The sequence below is a fragment of the Equus przewalskii genome, chromosome 24 (assembly GCF_037783145.1).
Source record: "Equus przewalskii isolate Varuska chromosome 24, EquPr2, whole genome shotgun sequence".
Lineage (NCBI taxonomy): Eukaryota > Metazoa > Chordata > Mammalia > Perissodactyla > Equidae > Equus > Equus przewalskii.
Genome location: NC_091854.1, coordinates 188,350 through 201,995, shown reverse-complemented (window position 1 = coordinate 201,995; position 13,646 = coordinate 188,350). Strand labels below are relative to the sequence as shown.

At 37.2% G+C, this 13,646-nt stretch overlaps 1 long non-coding RNA gene across 1 annotated transcript in view; it reads left to right on the top strand.

The window, feature by feature from the left end:
* The window catches only part of LOC103550055 (uncharacterized), a 113,457-nt gene extending 107,785 nt beyond the window's left edge, over nt 1-5,672 (top strand). Inside the window, exon 3 of the long non-coding RNA XR_544672.2 lies at nt 3,810-5,672. This is a non-coding gene — a long non-coding RNA (uncharacterized lncRNA). The remainder of the gene's footprint in view (nt 1-3,809) is intronic.
* Nucleotides 5,673-13,646: the final 7,974 nt, after the last annotated feature.

Genomic DNA, 13,646 nt, shown 5'->3' with positions numbered 1-13,646 from the left:
ATTAAAATGAAGCAGAGTCATACACAGTAGTAATGAGAGATTAATATTTAATTTAAAATAAGTAGTTTTAAATTGCATTGTTTTGTGTTTTCCACAGTCTATTGGAAATCATTTTTATTCCAAAATTTAGTAATGCAAAATGTTAGTTTTTCTATTGCTGCTATAAATAATTAGCACAAATTTGGTGGCTTAACACAATGCAAATTTCTTATCTTATAGTTCTGTAAGCAAGAAGTCCCATATGGGTTTCACCAAGCTAAAATCACAGCGTTCGCAGGGCTGCATTCCTTTCTGTTGGTTCTATGGAAGAATCCACTTCCTTGCTCATTCAGGGGTTGACAGAATTCAGTTCCATATGGCTGAAGGACTGAGGTCCCCATTTTCTTCCTGGCTATAAACTGAAGGCCATTACTGGCTTCTAGAGGTCACTGTCTTCCTTGGCTAATGGCCTCCTTCCTCCATCTTAAAAGCCAGCAATGGTGGATGGAGTCTTTGTTGCATCTCTCTCTGACCTGAGCTGGAAGAAATTCTCTGCTATTAAAGATTCATGTGATAAGATTGGGTACCTGGGTTATCCAAGGTAATCTGGATGGATAATCTCCCAAACTCAAGGTCCATAACCCTAATCTCATCTGCAAATTCCCTTTTGCCATGTAAGATGATGTATTTACAAGCTCCAGAGATTAGCACGTGGTCATCTTTGAGGGGTCATTATTCTGCCCTCCACACATGAGGAAGCACAAGGAGGGAGGGACACAGAATAATACTCTAGAAGAGAACTGTGCTTTACACATGGTTTTTTTCAGCAAAATCTCCTCCCAGACATTTCCCCTGTAGGCGGTTTATAGCTCTTGAAAAGGCTTAGTTCACGGTGGATAACGAAAGCCAATTGAAGAAAGCCTCCATGGTGAAGCAAGCCCCCTGGCAATATTTTCTGTTGTTAGGATATTTTCTGTTGTTAGAAGGTCGAGTGGTTTTTCCTAATTGAGGCATTATGCCAGCCAGCATCAAGAGCCTCCTTGCTTCCTGACTTCATTGTCTGACATCTGGATCCTACAAACTGCCCTAGATGTTTAAGCTGAACTGGAGCAAATCTCCAAAAGTATATGACCTCACTGGAGAATTTACTCCAAACCTTGGAGTAGCCTACTAATGGAACAGCCTAGTTCTAGGCCTCTCAAGGGGTCAAAGTTACTTTTAGATGGGCTCCAATGAGGATCTGATTTAATCCAGATATTTCTATCTCAGCATCTCAGCACGACCTGGTGGTCGTTTTTCACTTAGGTCTGGACTATTGATTTACGTTCCTGGAGCCTCTCTCCGCTATAATCCATCCTCCATGCTATCAGAACAGTGGAGATTCTCAGCTTTTTATTTGTCCTAACATACTTGAGGAATCCAGTACACTTCTAAAAGTAAGAATGCCTCCTAATGGTACTTCTGTTAAGTTTACAAAAGAATCCCAGATGATTCTGAACCCTGCATTGCATACCCCATGTGATTCTGCAATCTCCTGTTTACATACTTTAACGGGGCATGTAATTATAATGATAACAAACCTTCTTCTTTTGTTGTTATAACACTCACATGCTGCTTACTATGTGCCAGACATTTTCTAAGTACTTCATGTATGTTAACTTATTTAATCCTTGAGACAAGTGTTATTATTGAGCCAATTTTACAGGTGAGGAAAATGAGGCTAAGTGACCTGCTATAGTCACATAGCTAATAAGTCAGAGTCATGGTTTGAACTCAGATTCCACATTTTTAACTAAGTCAAACTAACCAGCACCTTCTGTTAAGAATCACTGCGCTAGAATTATCTGTTATGCTAAAAAATAAACATTATCACACCTCTATCATTCAAAATTTTCAGTTAAAATTTTGGCATAGCATTCAAAGCTCTTTATAATCTATCTCTAACCTCAATATTGATCCTATTTCATTTTAGCATCCCATTCCATTTGCTTCCATTCAGTACACACGCATTGAGTACCTATTTTGAGCTAGGCCCTATGTTAGGCAGAAAGGATTTGAAGACCTTACAGATCAGTCTGGAAATAAAGAAATAATTATAATAAATAGTCGGGGGAAGTAATTCATCGAGCCTTTGTATGTCAGGCACTATTCTGTTACACACACTTTACCCCTTACACAGCACTGCCGAGTAGACAGCCTTCTCCTTGTTTGAAACATGTGGAAACTGAAGTCCAGAGTGGTTAAGTATTTGAACCAAGGAAACACAGAAGGGATAGCAGTAGTACAACTGGGGTTCAGACTCAGGCCTGTCTGTCTCCAAAGCTCATGGTTTTTCAATTATACCAGTGGTTTTCAAGAATTTTCTTTACTGTCAAGAAACTTATTATTGAAATGAAAATAAACCAAATAGATAAAAGCAGAACTGCTCTGATTAATCAGAGTGTGAAGCCTAGAGCCCCTTCCTTCTTGAGTCCTGGGTCTGGTGAAGGGGCACCACAGAGCTCAATCTGAAAACCAGTGCACTTCACAGTGCTGCTTTTCTCTGCTTTGACATTTAAACTCTGTTCAAAGTGTGTAAGTGTAGGGTGTGCAGCATACTTTGGGAGCAAGAAGGAAGGAGCCAGGGTGGAACTTTATGAGAGTAAAGGAATTGCCATGGAAGAGGCTACATTTGAGCTGGGCCTTAAGAATGGGTAGCAATTTTCCACCAGGAGAATGAGGTAAGGATACAGCAGACACAGCAGCATAAGTAGCTTAAACATGCTTGACATTCTTATATTGCATGTCCTCTAAAAAAGAAGTGAAACTTTGATGCCTAGGCAGTGTAGTGAGTGGAAAGAGACTAGATTGGAAGACAGGAGACTGCAACTAAACATGTTGGACTATCCCTTCATGCCTTGCTTTCTGTCTTTTCATCTATCAGTTAAGAGGATTTCACTAGTAACCGCTAAAGGCTCCTCCGAGCTGTAGAAACATCATTCTATAGTTCATGAACGATATCTTTTCCATTGTCTTATATACAAACACATGGAGGAAAAAACTATTACAGGTGTCATGGTTAAGAGCTTGGGCTCTGCTACTCACTTGCCATATGATCCAGAGCAAGGTTCTCGAGTACGCTATGCTTCAATTTCCTTAGCTGACCATGTAAGGTCGTTAGAAGGTTTAAGTATATCAATACACATAAAGTACATTTCCTGGCAAATATCAAGGGTTGAGTAAGTGTTAACTATAATTATATGTGTGTTCATGCGGGTGTGTGTGTGTACATATATACGTACATACACTTACATGGGTAGAACTATCAGAAGATTCACAGAGTGTACGGAATATGTAGACTTTGAAAATGAAATGATACAAGAAAAATCTGATTTGTACTCTTAAATAGAAGGAAGTACTTTTTTTCCAAGTGAAAAAGTGGATCTTTACTTGTTACTTTGACTTTAGTTTAAAAAAGTGAAGAAATTGTACTTTCTAGTCTGTCATTTTACTTTCTTATAAATTGGAAAGGCTTATTTATTTATAATAATTTATTCTGTAGGTGGAAATAATCTATCCAGCTTCTCTCTCTGTATATATAATATATATATTATAGAATCTGTATATAAATATATATAGAATCTGTGTATACATATATATATATATATATGATCTGTATATAAATGGTTGTTTTGGTTTAATTCAATAAGGAAAAAAAGAATAGGAAAAATAGCTGTCATGTATAAAATATCTGTGTGCCAGGTAATTTTAGGCACTTTACTCAGGTTGTCTTATGTATCCTCACAAAAATTCTATGAAGCAGAAATCATTGTTCCTATTTTTCAAATAAGGAAATGAGTCCGAGAGAGCTGAAGACACTGCCCAGGCCAAATGACTAAGTGCAGAGCCAGACTTCCAACCCAAGTGCTGCCTTCCCAGCCAAGCTTCTCTTCTCTCCCTGCAGTGTAGAACCATGGGCTGCTTTGCGAGGAGAGCATGGAACTGCCCTGAGATCAACACTTGGTCCTCTTCTATCAACAATTACCAAATACGGCTAATGATTACATATTCTGGGGACCCAAATGTCCATCAACAAGACCAATGGATAAACAAAATGTGGTATATCCACACAGTGGAATATCATTTGGCCACAAAGAGGAATGAAGTAGTAATACATGCTACAACTTGGATGGACCTTGAAAACATTACGTTAAGGGAAAGAAGCCAGTCGCAAGGGATCACTATTGTATGATCCCATTCATATGAAAGTCCAGAAGAGGGAAATCGGTACAGTCTGATCTGGTTTCTTAGAGCTGAAGGTGGGGATGGGAGCATAGTAGCTAAAGAGTAGGGGTTTCCTTTGAGGTGGTAAAAGAGATCTAAGATAGACAGTGATTCACATATCTGTGAATACACTAAAAACCATTGCATTCTGTTCTTTAAGTGGGTAGATTGTATGCTATGCAAACTATATCTTAATAAAGCTTTTTTTAAAAAATCCTCTGGGAAACGAAAATAAATTCTGATTCCTGGCTTGTGCCTCATCCCACCTCTGTCTCAACCCCCACCTCTCAGATTCAAATTCAGTAAATCTGGGTTGGTTTTCTGGAAATTTGTATTTTGTCAAATGTACCTTGAGTGATTCCGGTGAAAATCTATGTTTGAATATATCACTGACTTGGACAGGGGTTACATCCGCCAAGAGGTAACCCAGAACTGGGCCAAACTCAGATTATAATCCACAATTTCAGGGTAGATCTGTCTCTTTATAACTGACATGATTTTCAGGGTGGCTGGTAGAATACCAGCTGGCTCAGAGCAGGCTAAGTTACTGAAGACCAAATCCCACGAAGTTGGCTTGGGCACTTTTTGTCCAAGAGTAAAGTAACATCCCATGAAATCTGCAAGAATGTTATTTTACCAAAAAGTCTTGAGATTCCTGTACAGCGTTTGTTATACAACTTTGGTGATCCTCTTTTCTTCATTATAAATAAATTCCAAAATTTCTTCTTCAGTTGCTTTCTTTTTTTAACATAGTAAATTTGGTAACAGAGTACTCTCTTTCTGAGAGGTGGAGGTGATGAGTGAAAGAATTTATTTAATATAGAGAAAACCTATTAATCCCAGGAGAGGGAAGTATAATAAGAAAGACGTAGTGGACAAAAGTTGTGTTTGAAATTTTAATGACAGGTTAGCTAAACGACCAGAAAATATATTTAAAGAATTGACACTAAACTGGAAGGGGATGAAATAAATGAGCTTCTAACTAATGTTTAACCATATTCCATGATTATAAACATTTAACCAGGTGCATTTCTGGGGATTTTTCTATTCATATTGGGCCTCTGAAAAGAAGACCACATTTTATTCTAAAATTACAAATGCATTTCAATTTCTTTAGAATATGATATGCTTTTGCTAACTAAACAGCATTACCTCTTAGTAGAGGTCCAATGCTATAATTTGACCCCTCTGGCAAATTAAATACAATTATGCAAACTACTAGGATTTGGGCATAATCTAATTAACACGGTACATATTAAGCAGATAGTCATTTCCCTGGTTGAAAATTAGATTGTCTCATTTCGTGTTTGAACCATGTTTTAGAAAAGCATTTTACTATGTAAGCAAGACTTTGTTATCTTATGTGTTCTATTTGCTCAGCTCCACAATGGACATGTTTAGAAAAATAAAGCCAAAATTGAAATCTTTAAGTGATGATGTATTTTTTCAGAAGTTTATAATTACAAAACAAGATATTCCATGAAACTAGGAAAATAATTCAATTGGAAATGATTGCCGTTCTCTAATAAAATGTAAATGTAACACTAGTGTAATTTTTCTCTTTATATAGCTACAATCAGTGTCAAATATGATTTAATCGAGATAATTTTGTTCATTTAAACATAAAAGTTTAGGCATTTAAAGTTGACCTGAATTAAATACATACCCATAAATTCCAATCACAAACTTTCTGAATGATATTTACAAAAAAGATTTATAATCATTTTAAAATATGTGAATCCCATTAGCATTAATCAGTTCTCCATGCGTGCACTGAGCAGAAATCAGCAGATTTTTTTCAGTGCCTCTTACCAAGGAAACTGAAGAAATTATCCCTCTCATATGGAGAAAAGAGAAGTTTTTTTCCTTTTTCTTTGCACCTACAAAAGTGAATTTCGTATGAAAGAGAAGTTCTGGCTTAATAGCAATGAATATTCGTCTTTTATATAAAGGAAACCTACAGGGTGTACCAAGACTTCCAGTGTGGAATTGTCATTTCCAAGTGTGTGAACACAGTCATTGCTCATTTGTTCCTTAGCTCCTTGGGGAGACTGCCAATAAGCGTACCAGCTCTCAGGCTGTATTGTGCAAAGATTTCCAGCCCACAAGGATCTAGACTTTTTTCCATAGGTAATGTCAACGTCATAAAGGCCCCCAAACAGCTGTTAGGGGGTAACAACTTTTAGAAAGCAATGGCCTGTGTTAGCTCTTTGTTCTATTTTAGCAGAGAAATGCTCAGTTTGGTGAATAAAGAGGGGAAAAGTTCCGTTAAGAATTCTAATAACTCTTTTCCAATCTGCTTGTAAACCTGTAGTGACAAGTATATTCCTGGGAAATAAAGCAGTATAAGCAGTATTTGTGTTGTGAGTATACGTAAAGGTGCTCATAAATAAACACATTTCTAAGTGATATTACCAGCTACTTTCATTATGCCAGGAGTTTCCCAGCCGTGGGTTGCAGAGCCCGGGCGTGGGGAGGGTGGCACAGAGTCATAGCAAGGAAGTGGGGGTGGGGTGGGCAGTAATTCATGTGTATATGTAGATTTTCTCAATCAAGTATTATTGAAAATGCACCACTACAATATGATAGGGGAGGGCCTTCAAATGTTTCATATTAAAAACAAAGACAGATCCTCTCATATCTTGGATTTGCTTCAAAATAATCTGGGGTGGAATGAGTAGGTGGGGTATAGATGAAATAAGGTTGGTTATGAGTTGGTAATTGTTAAAACTGGATGATAGATACATGGAGATTTAGTACAGTTTTCCCTTTAACTTTGTGTTTTTAAAAAAGGTTCCCTTATAATAAGCTTAAAAACTATTAAAAAACCCAAAAAGGTTGGGATCACTGCTTGACATTAAATTGTCAAGTAATTTTGCTTAAAAATTATTCCATTGGATATTGAAGCTCTTCCATTGCATACTCAGTTGTTAAAAGCAAAGATTAAAATGGATTACTAAAGACTACATGAGAGATACATTGCTAATCACTTATTGGGGTATCCAGATTTACAGTTTTTACACTTAATGTTAACCTAATCACTTAACCTAATCTTTATCTCACATCAAGAGTTAAAAAGGGAAAACATAGCACTCATATACCTATAATGGGTTATAAGATGTATTGATTGAGTGAAACTTAAAAATAAAAATGCATTTCTCACAGTTACCTTTTCCCTCCCTCCCTCTCTTTCTCTTTCCTTCTCTCTGTTTTTCTCTAATGCAGCTATATTAACTGCAAGTTTGAAGATAATGAGCTATTTCAAAATTTAAGTGGCGAACTCAAATTAGAATGCATCCTTTTAGTCTGTTACTCACAACCAATCCGTCTTCAGCAACTGTTCTACTTTTCTTTAGCCTTGGCAAGCTATTCAGAACAACATTTCCTTCTTTTCATTCTGATGCTGGGCAATTGTTCGGTGCTGATACGACATTGGCTTTTCCCATAATTTAGCTTAGAGTGTTTTACACTAGGGAGTTTCAATGTGTTTAGATTGTAAAGATTTTTCCAAACACTTTTGTAACAGAACTCCATGTTCTACTAGCCCTAGCAAAATTGTTTTAAATACTTTTCCCCCTGAATTTTCACTAAAATTCAGTTCCATTTTAACTTTGATGGTTTATTGTCACTTTGTCCCAAAGATAAATTAAAACACGCAGAGAGATTGTCATTTCCTGCTTGACATGTTGTTATTCCTGTGTACAATGCTAGTCTTTTTTATTTAGGTATATGCTGTTCCATGAGGGTAAGTAACTTCCTGATTAGTCATTAGGAGCAACTCCTGGAAAACTGAGATAATCCCACATGTCAGCCAGGTGAGTTATGTTGGGAATCAAGGATTATGTGATCAATGTATATGGGTGTTCCTCTATTATGTAAGAAAATTATCATTTATCATACATAGTGGCTTATCACTACAAATCACACAAAATTGTGTGATTATTTTACATCAGCTTCCCCCATTCTTATCTCTTGCCTGATATGCATGAGGAATTGGCCAGTAAGTTTGAAGATGTAGTTGCAGAAGAATCAGGCACACAGCTATAGGAGCTATTGGCTGAAACAGGAATATTTCATTGGTTATGTTTGCTTTAGAAATGAATTGCTACAGTTTTGTATGCTCAGGGTATGGTCTTCTGCCTTCTACAGCAGAGATTAGAAATATCTGCATTTCTTATGCAAATATTAGACAAAGTGATGTGTTTTCACAGCATAGTGGTCTTTAAATTTTCCTGTTCACATCCAGCCTAATAGAATTTTGAAAAATTATGCATTCCTCTTGTACATTGTTAGAGTTGAAAATTTTTATTGTAAGTGTAAATAGTCGCAGAGGATATAATTTCCTTCATATTGTAAATATTCTTAAAAATAAAACTGCTATTTCACTTTTTAAATAGTAACTAATCGATCTAAATACCATAGCAATTTAATACCCCCACCATCCATTTAAAAAGTAAGTCATTAATCTTTCCTTATAGATATTTATGTCATTTTTTCCCTTAAACTCATGTTTCTATTCCACTTCACCCAAGGAATTTTATTTTAATGTAGTATATATTTATACTTGAACATCTTTTATTGATGATGCTATCATGTTTCACCTCAACAAAAATATTTATATAAATTAAAATTTAAAATTAAAAAAATATCCTGTCATTGTGAGACCCAACCTTCTTCTGGAATGAGTTGCCATTACAATTGCTATAACATATACTTGAGCAAAAATAAAACAAAATAAAAGTTATACTATTTGACCTAAAATAAGTATACTTTTATTAAAAGAAAATCTCAGTGAGATGAACGTAAGGTGAATTAAGCTTTAAATTTTTTTTTTAAATTCTACTTCTGTTTTTTTCTTGTGTTTGGGGGCTTTTGTTTTACAATTAGTTCGTGTGTCTGTTGATGAATAGTTATTGCTTGTTGCTGGAATGAGACAGATTCAGCGTCAATAAAATCTCTACTTTTTATATTATAAATGCATATCCTAAGAAGCCTTATTCATATACATTAAGTAGATAGCTCTGGAAGGAGGGCTTTTTTGTTTCTTTAATGAACGTTTCCTTAAACTCTTTCGATTGCTTTTGAGTCATATGCCCCAAATCACTCAGTAATCTTTCAACAAAAGGTAATTTGGAGATCGATCAGTGGACAACTTAACACGACTCCAGACGGCCACTACTTTCCACTGCCTTGCTTCTAGGACCACTTAAGTGAGAAACTGAGATCTCAAAATGTTCACCAAGACCTCCCAGATCCCATCGTCCTCTCAGCCTGAGTGCATTTCCTATTACTGCTGCATCTCTAGCTAGCCAGTCAGCAGGTGGTCAGCAGGCAATATACCCACCGTCTGGCTCCTCCAACTGGCAAGGCAATCTTGCTCCTAGACAAAGCCATAGTGGCTTCTAGGTGACTCAATGAGTGGAGGCCAAGCCCCAGATGCTGTTTCTACAGTGGAATCACATTCTTCTGTGCTATTTTCATCTGTAAAATGTGGATAATATTAACATCTGCCTCACAGGATTGATTCAATGCTCAGTTGAGATGATACATGGAAAGCTTCTTGGGAAACTTAAAAATGCTACACAAATATTAGTTGCTCCAGGTTGAGGGTATTTGAACATCATCTGTCCCAACCCTTTTGGTCTCTTCATCGGATAAATCGGGTCTGCTTACAGAGCATGATGCTAAGAAACATACAAAAATGCAGCCCACCCATTTGGACCTGCTGCTGCATCTTGTTCTCTGACCACTTGGTTTCCCAGAAAGGATCTAATTAGCCACCTTAGGCCCCCCTTGCTTTGATGAGCATTTGGCTACTGAGGGATACTTCTCCCAACAGTCTCTCCTTTAGATAACCTTTGATGCTTTCCCTCTCAACCACATCATACAGTGTTGGGCAAGAGCACTCTTATCTTCTTCCTTGGTCTCTGCAGGATGAACTGATTGCAGACAACCCCCTCACTGGAGAAAGTGCATTGGATAAACATGTACCCAATCAGAGAGACAATGAAGAAGAGAATTTGAGTCAATCAGCCTGTTCAGTAAAGACTCTAGATAAAATTAAGACTTTAAAATAAGGAAGCTTAAGGAAAAGTGACTAAAGGGATTTCACAATCATTTGTGTGCAACTTTCTTTGGGTATTAATGGTTTATTTTTATTTAAATAAGTTATCAATCAGCAATATTTCCAAGGTGAAAACTTAGACAAAGAACCAAGTAATTCTTAAAAGAGCCTCAATTTTATCTTTTTCTATCTTATTTCAAAAGTCGTTTTAATTTATTGGCCAGAATCTTGCCTAAGGTTGATGCTACCCAACAACTATTGCAGTAAATTCAGCTGTGTGATACTGAGTAGAAAATTCCTTTCCAAACTCCAGGGTCAATCAGTGTGCACCTTGAAGAGAGGATGTGATGACATTTAATGCTGGATATCTTGACTCAAAAGTTGGAGAAAGGTTACTGAGTCAGTTGACATTTACTGCATACTCACTGAGTGTGTGACACTGTGGTATTTATTAAGCATGAGGCACTTTATTGATCTGAAGAACTCCACAAAAGTGAGACTTATTCACTGTGGAAAAAGTGGACCTAGCCATCAGTGGAGGCAGCCCATAACTTTTATCTGCTCACTATTCTCAATCTAATAAATCTAACCTTTACTTGTATGTAGGTCAGGGGCAGCAGTGACATCCAGTCATTGATAAGGAAATGAGCTAGGAATATAGGAAATAATGTTAGGGGATTAGATTAAATACAATCTAAATTAAATATAGATAGCTCCAAACTAACTAGTATAGTGCTAAGAATCTTATGGATGCTCAGTTAATATTTGTTGATGAGGCCATTCAAACATCCTTGCTTCCCCCAAATCTCTTTGCAAACAGCACATTTGAGCTTGTCTGGGCTCTGAAGTTCATCACATAATATTTTCTCTGTACAAAAGAAAATACATTCTGAAGCCTTTTGAGACTTCTTCAGTACTTGGAAGCTTCCATTTTTTTTTTTTTTACATTTATAGTCCATCTATAACTTAACTTTTTCAAAAATCCATGTATAGTCTCCTTTGCTTTTTAAAATACTTTTTTATTGTGGCAAAATATACATCACATCATATTTACCATTCTGTCTATTTTTAAGTGTATCATTCAGTGTCATTGAGTACATTCACAGTGTTGTATTGCTTTTTTTCTAGCTGAAGAGAATTCCTAATGTGTCTGTGACAGAGATGGGTGAAGTATTAGCTAAGAAACAATTGTGGTCAGCTTAAAGGACATTTTGTAATCACAGAATACTTATTAGAGGACAGAAACATATACAACATATGAATTGAGTAGCTCCCGAATACCATCCCAAAGAGTGAGGAAAGTCCCGTAACTGTTGTGTAATGTGCAGCGTCAGATCTTTATTGCAACAGGATTGTCTTATGTCGGGCCAACAAAAACTTGGCATTGATGCATAATTAATGAACTGGGAAATGGATTGACGAGATTTCTCTCTAATTAATGTTTCCCTAACATTTGGCGTGAAAGCAAAGCTGCATTAATTAGTAGAGAGGGTGTTGTGTGTGTGTGTGTGTGTGTGGGTGTTGTGTGTCTCTCTGTGGGCATAGTTTGACACATTTTGTTTGCTGTGCTTTTCTTTCTCTGCTCTCACCCTCTTTCTTCATTTCCACCCCCTCATCACTCCTTTTGCTCTGCTCAGGACTGCCATTATGTTTCTGTATGCTGATGAGAGGAATGGAATGACAGATTGGATGATTTCATTTTTAGATGGACGTCTGAGCATACATGAATTAATCAATATTTCATAATCTAGGTGGGGAAAGCCCCTCAATTTCCTAGAATAAAGAGGACGTTGTGCTCTGTGTGCAGCTTAACTACCATTAATGCTAATTTCATCATGCAGGCAAAGCCCCTTTCCTGAGTTGATAACATGCTCTAGTGTACCTCATCTTCAATTATACATCAACTCTTAATCATCTTGGGAAACAGGAGAGGTAAATCCCCCTGGTAAACCAAAGCACCTCATGGAGGGATTATCGGCTAGCACTGGGATCTGAATTTAAAATCTTAATTCTTTTTTTTCCTTCGAACTTATTCTACTATTGTTAGTTAAGTCAAATATTCCCCCAGGAAATGAGCGAATGTGTGTGTGTTTGTATGTGGGGCGGGGAGGAGGTGAAGATAAAGGAGCAGTGAAGGCTAGGAGGAAGAATATTTTTACGTTTACATTTGAGGGCTACAAAAATGTGTAGCTCATTTTTCCAAAATCTTGAATTTCACTATATGTCTCTGCAGATATAAGATCTTCCATGTGATGCATGGTTCTGATAGTTTCAGTTCTGGGCATGAAATAGCCAATGTTGAAAGATTTACTTCTTCCTTGACTAAATATTTCTTCATTCAACAGATATTCATGAAATTTATTGTGTGCCGGGTAGTGAGTACTACAAAGATAGTTACGACTAAGTTTTTGCCATCAAGGAGCTCCCTGACTATTGGGAGAGATCGACGCATAAACAGGTATTTTAAAATGCATGAGCAAGCAGTTCAGTTTGCTAAAGTTTAGATTCAGCTTGAGTGATGAAAGCCCAGCCTGGAGAGCTAGGGAGAGGCCACACCGTGGAAAGCCTTGCTCCGCGTTATACTAGGCAGGATAAGAATGGCTGTCACCAACAATGGTTTGAAATGTTAGAAGTGATGTTCTCACTCCCAGAACAGTTTAGCCCAAGACTTTCATCCCCTGACTCTACCCAGGGTACTGAGTCTTCTTCTAGCTTCTTCTGCAGCTGCTGACAGACTAGAGAAGAGAAGAGGGAGAGAGACCTGGGCCCGCCAGTATCCCGATTTAGTCAATAAATCATATGATCACCGTAACTTCTCCTACATTCCATCAGCCAGAATGCGATCGCACAGTCACATCTAACTTCAGGGGAGGCTGGGAAATCTATGTGATCAGGAGGAAAAGGCAATGGATTTTGGTGAATGGAAGGCACTCCTTGCCGCACATGTTCAGGAGCTTAAGCTTTATCCTCCATGTCCATTGCCTTTTAAACATTGCCATCTAAATACTGATATTTCTTTGAAACTTTCTAGTTTATCTTAAAAATTCATTTGAAATTTGTTTTCTCCTCCATATTATATTTGTGTTTTTCTTAAAGTGAATCTAATATGCTTGCTTTCTTTGTAAATCTTCACAAATAAATAATGCTCCAGGAATATTTGCCGTTGTTATTTTATTGACTCCTGGAAGAGCTGTATGAAAACTCATACCAGATTTTCATTTTAAAAAGAACACCGGACCGGCCCCGTGATGCAGTGGTTAGGTGCACACCATCCGCTTTGGCGGCCCGGGCTTCACCAGTTCGGATCCTGGGTGCAGACACAGCACCACTTGGCAAGCTG